This window comes from Rutilus rutilus, assembly GCF_951802725.1.
Source record: "Rutilus rutilus genome assembly, chromosome: 6".
NCBI lineage: Eukaryota > Metazoa > Chordata > Actinopteri > Cypriniformes > Leuciscidae > Rutilus > Rutilus rutilus.
Genome location: NC_140214.1, coordinates 46,606,501 through 46,613,708, shown reverse-complemented (window position 1 = coordinate 46,613,708; position 7,208 = coordinate 46,606,501). Strand labels below are relative to the sequence as shown.

The 7,208-nt window shown below is 36.3% G+C and overlaps 1 long non-coding RNA gene across 1 annotated transcript; it reads left to right on the top strand.

The window, feature by feature from the left end:
• Nucleotides 1-682: 682 nt before the first annotated feature.
• Nucleotides 683-4,992, top strand: LOC311292586. Its single transcript, XR_014627761.1, has 3 exons — nucleotides 683-1,245; nucleotides 2,668-2,794; nucleotides 3,126-4,992. It is a non-coding gene; the product is annotated as an uncharacterized lncRNA (long non-coding RNA).
• The last annotated feature ends 2,216 nt before the right edge of the window (nucleotides 4,993-7,208 follow it).

Here is a 7,208-nt window from a genome sequence, read left to right as displayed (position 1 = left end):
CATAAATGTCATTATCTCAAAACTACAAAGAGAAATGTTATTCAGCCCTTACTGCATAACCATAATATGATAAACTTACAGTATGACAAAATCTTAGTATTATATAACTGTATTTCTGGCTATTCTCATTCTCCTTTCTATAACACTTGTGTCTTTTTTTAAATGGTTTTATATTGTGGAGTTTGGTTTGGTTTGCTGATTGCTGATGCAGTTGCATGTACATTAACTCTTAATGATGTTTAATGCATCTTTGTTTGGTGTTTCTGGAGTTAATTCAGGCTATAAAAGAACGCTGAGCAGCTCATAAACACAATCATCTCCTGATGAGCAGCGTCTTCAGTCTTCAGTCTGATTCCCGGCAAGATCATGTCGTCTCATGTGGGAATTATTGTGTCATTGTGTTTCAGCCTTTATTCAAACGTTAGCACATGTTGTTCAGCTTGTTGACTCTCTAGTGTGCTTGATTATGTGTAGAAGAAATTAAAGAAATTAAGATGGAATTGTTTAAAGCAGGTTTGGAAGTTGCAGGGAATTATTTGAATTTTGAAAGATATTTTGAACCTACAAATACACTTCCAGATACATATACACGCACACACTAACACAGAGGCCTGAAGCGCAGAAGACGGAAAGGAGGGAAGAATGCCCATATATGGGGAACAATGTCGACATCAGAAGCCTCCTTGACTGAGGCAATAGAAGGTTGATGTCACATGATTTAGTTCCTCTGGAACTAAAAAAATCCAAGAAACTGCATTGGAACAATGTAACCCAGTTCCGTATAAATATGACTGCTTTTTGACTGTTAGTTGTTGCATTTTTGATGTCGTGTGCATCCCTGGGGAGTTATTAACTGAAATTCTTTTTGCTTAAATTGCTCTGCTGTATTATCTTAACTTGAATAGCTCAGATGAGGACAAGTTATTTTTTACATCTATTGCTTGAACTGCTTACAAGGTAAATAGCCTGTGTAATTCTCCACTCATACAGGACTGCCCTGTTGAGATTGGATAAGATGAAGTATTATAACCTGTAACCTCTTGATGATTTGCAACAAATGTTAATCATTGTGTAACCAGTATTTTTATCGTTTGTTCAAATAATTTTTTTTATTTTATAAAGACAAACACTGTTCAGTTTTACTTCAGCTTACAAAGACAGTTCTATAAGTAATAGAAAGAGCATTATAGTATATCTTGTGAAGACCAAGGACAACGAAGGATCCAGGAGAGATTCTGCTGGAGGGTAAGCATGAGTTTGATCAATAGGCCTAGTTGTCAATGATTGTTATTGTTGCACGAAGGTGTAAGGACATGCCTAGATTTACTGGTATAGGCTAAACAAGCTAGTGAGGATTTAATCCTATTCTGACCTGACAGCAAAAGACTACCTAGCTACTTCTATACTAGGGGTTCTTCAGGAGATGAGATAAATACCAGATCTCACCACAGAGTTTTCTTTAAGGTCCTGTCAGAACCAGTTTCCATTTCAGGTTCTTGATATTCATTTGATGATGATGTGATCAGCTCATAAACTTCATCATCTGTTTCCCAGTTGAAAAGGAAATGTATTTAAATTGTGCTTTTTTGGGCATACTTAATATATTTAAATTATACTGTACTAAGTGCGTGTTAAATATATTATTTTGAAACAACAGTATATTAAATGTATTTCAAGATATGCTTAAGATCAATTTTAAGATATTTGCAATATATTTTAATATATTAAATTGTGCTAAAATGGAACTTCAAGTACATTTAGTGCATTTAAGTGTATTTCTTTACAGTTCATTTAAAATATACTATATATAAATGTTAAGACATACACACACTTTGAAATCAAGAAAACTTTAATATACTATCTTGTGTACATTGCAAAATAAATACCTAGAGTACATTAAAAAAGTACAGCAGCAGATATAATCTCTTGAACAAAATACATTATAATAAAGATCAGTGAAATGCTATGGCAGAGCTATATTATACACTTTTGTAGAACATTTCAGTTATACCTGTATTACTGAAAAGTACACTTTGAATATTACATCACTAAATAAATAAGCATCACAAATGTTAAAACAATGTGCAGAAGTGAATAATGCATTAGTTACAAACTCAGGCCTACAAACGGCTGAACCAAAGAAACTGAAGAGTTTGAGTGTCACATCTTCATCTTCAAGTGGACGATCACTTCTCTGAGTTCGACTCATTTTCCACGACTGAGAGCTTGTGGTTCAGACACTGTAGAGTCGAAGACTGCTTTATCACAGGATCTGTGATAGGAAGAAGAAATTTGATGTATCCACGTTTAAATATATGTATAATAATTTGTATAGAAATGCATTATAATTCCGTTGACTTAAGTTTACCTGAACAGTTCAGTTTATCTGAAAATGAGCAAAAACACTTGCGGGGAAAGAGTTATAAACGCTGAGTGAACTTTAAAAATGAAAGCATCAGATATAAAGCGTTTTCAGATTACTTCAGTCGTCGTAGTTGAGCCGAACCGTTTGTGAAAGTTAGACTGGTTTTTCACTCAAAGCACCATTGTTAGTTAATTGTGTCTTTAAGGTAATTACAGTTGCACACGTTGGATCAAATAGTTTGTCTGTAATCTCAGGCATTTCCTACATTAGATCCACAAGCTTTAAGATGTGTGTTTTTACAGTGTGTGCAGTGAATGAAGAGCTCTTTAAACACGGCAGTGGAAACTTGTGAAACATCTGTCAGTCTGTGTGTTGCTCCACAAACTTCTGCTTTGACCTGCAGACGAAACACACAATCCTGTCAGTAACGTAAGTTCTTCAAGATTTATTCCTAGTTTAATAAACCATTGTACACTTGCAGCTGTGCTGGACTGAATATTCAGAACAACAGCATTCTTGCTTCTGTGATATTGTTCAAATGGAGGATTTCCAAACTTTAATCTTACATTTCACGTATTTCAAGCTTTCTAACATTACACACATCTCCTCTAAAGAACATGTCAAGCAAACTGAGGAAACTTTATTTCAACAATCACACAGAAAACAAGTTATGTCATATATCTTTCCCTAATGTTTTTAATAAAGTAGTAAATAGTAAATGAATGCATGTTTTTAAACTAATGACTGGTTTGTTATTTAGTGTTGCCTGTCAAGATTTCATGAAACAATGGCAGAACAAAACGCCAGCAGCAACGGATCAAGTGAAGATTTTTATACCAACGGATCAAGTGGAGTAGATTATAATGATGATCAGACGTGGGAATTTCTCAGTAAACTTGATTCTGCAGACCCATTCATTATCTGGATCATTGCAGCCATTGAGATTCCAATCATGATCTTAACTCTGTTTGCGTTGTGTGCTCTTATCAAATCTCATCGCTCCACTCCAGTGTTTGTTATTCATTTGATTTTTTCAGATCTCATTCAGATCATTTGTAGATTAACACACACATTCACATGGTCATTGGATGTGCATATGGCATATGTGTATAGTTTGATTGTGGGTGTGTATTTTATGGCATGTGTTGCTTTTGAACGATATCTTATGGTTTCTAATCCTATCTGGTACAGATCTCATCATTCACTAAAAGTCTGCTGTGTCGTTTCTGTGATCATCTGGTTTGTTCCTCTGATCTTTACAGGCATTAACTCTCATCGGCTGTTTAGCCATTTGTCCCTATCGATCGGCTGTTTAATCCCCTACCTGATAATCATTCTGTGTTTTGTTGGCACTTGTCGCGGTCTTTCACACACAATATCACTTACTTCTCTAAACCGCAAGAAAATTTTGGGCAGTTTGTTCCTGGTGCTTCTGACTTACACTTTTCTCATTCTCCCATACGTAATCAGTTTTACTGAACATTTTAACAGTTACAGCAATTTTACATGGTTTCATATATTTAGGTATTTGTCTAAATATCTTGTGTATCTGAACCCACTGGCTGACTGTGTATTGTACATGTTCTTGAGGCCTGATGTTGGAGGGTTAATGAAGTCTGTTCACTGCTGTTGTAGAACTGACACACATCAGAGTTCGACACACAGCGGGGACGAACACTCTCGAGACAGTAGTGCAGCGTTTGCCTGCTGTGTTTCAATGCAAAAGCCTGCGTCTCATTCACAGACCGCCTGCAGTTCAGTTTAAACATCTGCACTCAATAAATGAAGTCAATGTCATTCTTTTCACTGCACACACCCTTCCTTTCTGTGACATTTAGGGTTATTAGAGATAACTCTTGACTCATAAAACTCAAAACTCAATTGCTCTGTTTGCGCTCCATTAAACACATACGGTAAACAGAGTTTTATTAAAGATGTATTGATGTGCCGTTGATGCTTCTGCTGGCGTTCTGTATCAGCAGGACTTTATCATACGATGGAGAGGAGGGTTGTATAAAGCACGGTTTATTCTCATTAATTCCCCCGATAGACTGACAGATCAACAACATCAAGTAGTTTAATGTCATAGTCTTGCTTGTGTTCCTAATGCATGTACATTATACTCTTTTACCAAATAACTACTATTCACGCTATTATTCACAGCACTTGAATATTGTTAGTTTAACTTCTATTGTTCTCTTCATTTGTAAATCGCTCTGGATTAAAGCGTCTGCTAAATGATTCAACGTAAATATATTAAAAAGATGATTCACTCAAAAATGATAATTGACATAATGTACATATGCCCTCATGTCGACCAAAAGCTGGATAACTTTCTTTCTTCTGTGGAACATAAAAGACAATATTTAGAGATTTCTTTGTCCATACATTAGAAGTCAGTGGACAGTTTCGGGTGAACTATCCCTAAAAAGGCTTGATTTAAAGTGCACAGAATATATTAGAAGAGTACTAAGTTTATATACACATATTAACCAGAGCTTCATGGAAATCAGAAGAGAGTTATTTGTAATATTCTTGTGTCTTTATAGAAGTGTTTCATATCGAGTCAGAGACTGTCCTGTATTCTCTCTTTTCTATCATTAATATAATTAAAGAGCTCTCAGTTCTCCTGTATGTGTTTCTGTCTGTGATTATTTGACAAATAACAGCTGAGTTGAACTGAGAAGGTCCACTTCCAAAAGAGAGAATTAACTTGCTCGTATGACTTTAATACAAAGATTCCACATATTTAACTACTTCGTCCTGTCAGAAGGAGTTGATGGAGCAGCAATGAAAAATTACAAAAGTACTGAGGCCTATCAATATTTACAGTGGGAAAGTGGGTCGTGTACTCTTACACAGTGTGGGTGATTTCATCTTTTTAAAGCAAATGTGACCCCAGCCAGTCGAGCAGTCCAAACTCACGCTTTTCTTATTGACTGACCTGAACTGCCAGCTTGCCACCCAGCTTATGCAGTCAACAAGGAAGTTCTCCTTCTCCTGGCTTCCTGTACCAAGGGGTCGTCTCCAGGAGTTTGAATCCTTGGCAGACCTAATTAAGGAGTAAGGAATATGTTAAGCTCAGAAACTGGGAGACTGCATGTAGGGTAGTTGTAGATAGGTAGGTGTGGGTAGGTGTGTCGTAGTTAGTAGGTAGGTTGTAGTTAGTAGGTTGAAGTTAGTTGGTAGGTTGTATGTTTGTGAAGTTAATTTTTATTTTTTTTAGAATTACCTGGAGTTAATAAAGGCGATTTATTCTGGCAATAAATTCAGCAGTTTCTTTTGCTTCTGCCGTATTGCCGTAAATACAGTAGTACAGTGCATTGTAGGCTGTATACTGTACAATGAACAAATTGTATGGCCCTGAACATTGTACTTTCCATTTGTTAACAGCACTGACTGCTCAATAGATTTTGACTGGTTGCAGGTTCATATCAACAAAGAACAATAATTACAGTATCACAGAGACAAAGGACAAGTTTGTGAGGTGCAGGGTACAGTACTGTAAAAATAGGGGTACAAGGAGGAGGAAGAACACAAAAAAATGCAAAGAGCAAAGCAGAGTAGTAATTTCTGATCAATTTTGAGCTACTATGACAGAACATGTTTTCGTTCATCAAAAGACAATGACGGAAACATAAGAAATTTGTTTTGAGATTAAAAATGTACTTCTCCCTGAACGATTTGATGGTACAGTAAGGTGTCACGGGTAAGTCTAAACAGAATAGCATAGATATCTTTCGAGAACTATATGTTTCGAACAATGTGTTTTCTTTTTTTTGGTGTATTGTTTACTGACTGCTTGATAGTATATATCATTTTGATCACTTTGTTTAAGATTTGAGAGCAGTGTTTGATTTTGAACACAGGTAAAACTGTTTTGAGGTGAAAGTTTCATTTTGCAAGAGGAGTCAGAGGTTTTGTGAATAGTGCTTGAAGATGAGGTTTTGTGTTTAATGTTTTCAGAAAATGGAGCAAGGTTTCAGAAATTGTGTTTTAGCAATTGAGAAAAACTGTAATAGGAGGTCAGTATTACATTATAATCTTCAAAATCTGCTACTAGTCATTGCAAAAATGAATAATGCACATGGAATTTACCTGCAGAAACAGTGTGGCTAAACAACTGTGTTGCCAAACTAACACGCATTTTTGAAAATGCAGGCAAAGGTATGTGCCTCTCGCCATGAGTATAGTGTGGAGCTTGTCGAGCTCATAAAAGTTTGAAATATGTCACCAAAGAACATCTTTGCCTTGGATCTAAGGATGTAAATAAATATGAGCTGGTATGAGAATCATTGCGATAATGTTGTATCTTAGTCATGCCATTCGTCTTCATGAAACCATTTCATAGACAAATCATTACAAATGTGATTGCTGTGTTTACTGTGCTTACCTTTAGGCCATTTGAAGAGGTTGTTCCTAATGGACTTCAGTAGGTGTGGGACATCGAAGACCACAGGAACCCTCTGAACACCCACCAGAATGCAGTGGGAATCCTCGCCACCCAGAGGGTCCAGGGTGGCCCCAAGTAGGTGCAAAGCCTTGATGTTAGTCGTTGCCTGGTCACATATTACTGCCTGCACCTTGGAAATAGGTTAATACATTGTGTCAATACATGGTTTGATAGTAATTGTAGATTGTTAATGTTGCTGTTTAAAAGTCTGTCCAGTACATACTGTAAGCCCTGTATGTTCTACTGTAGGTTTCGAATGGCATCCTTAATGATGCTGGTGATTTACACGGCTGCCATAGAACCGGGGGAGAAGAAATAACCCATGGCCTGTTGAAGGACAAAGTTTTAGGTAAATGTTTTTGATATACACACAAAAAAAAATGTTGGTCT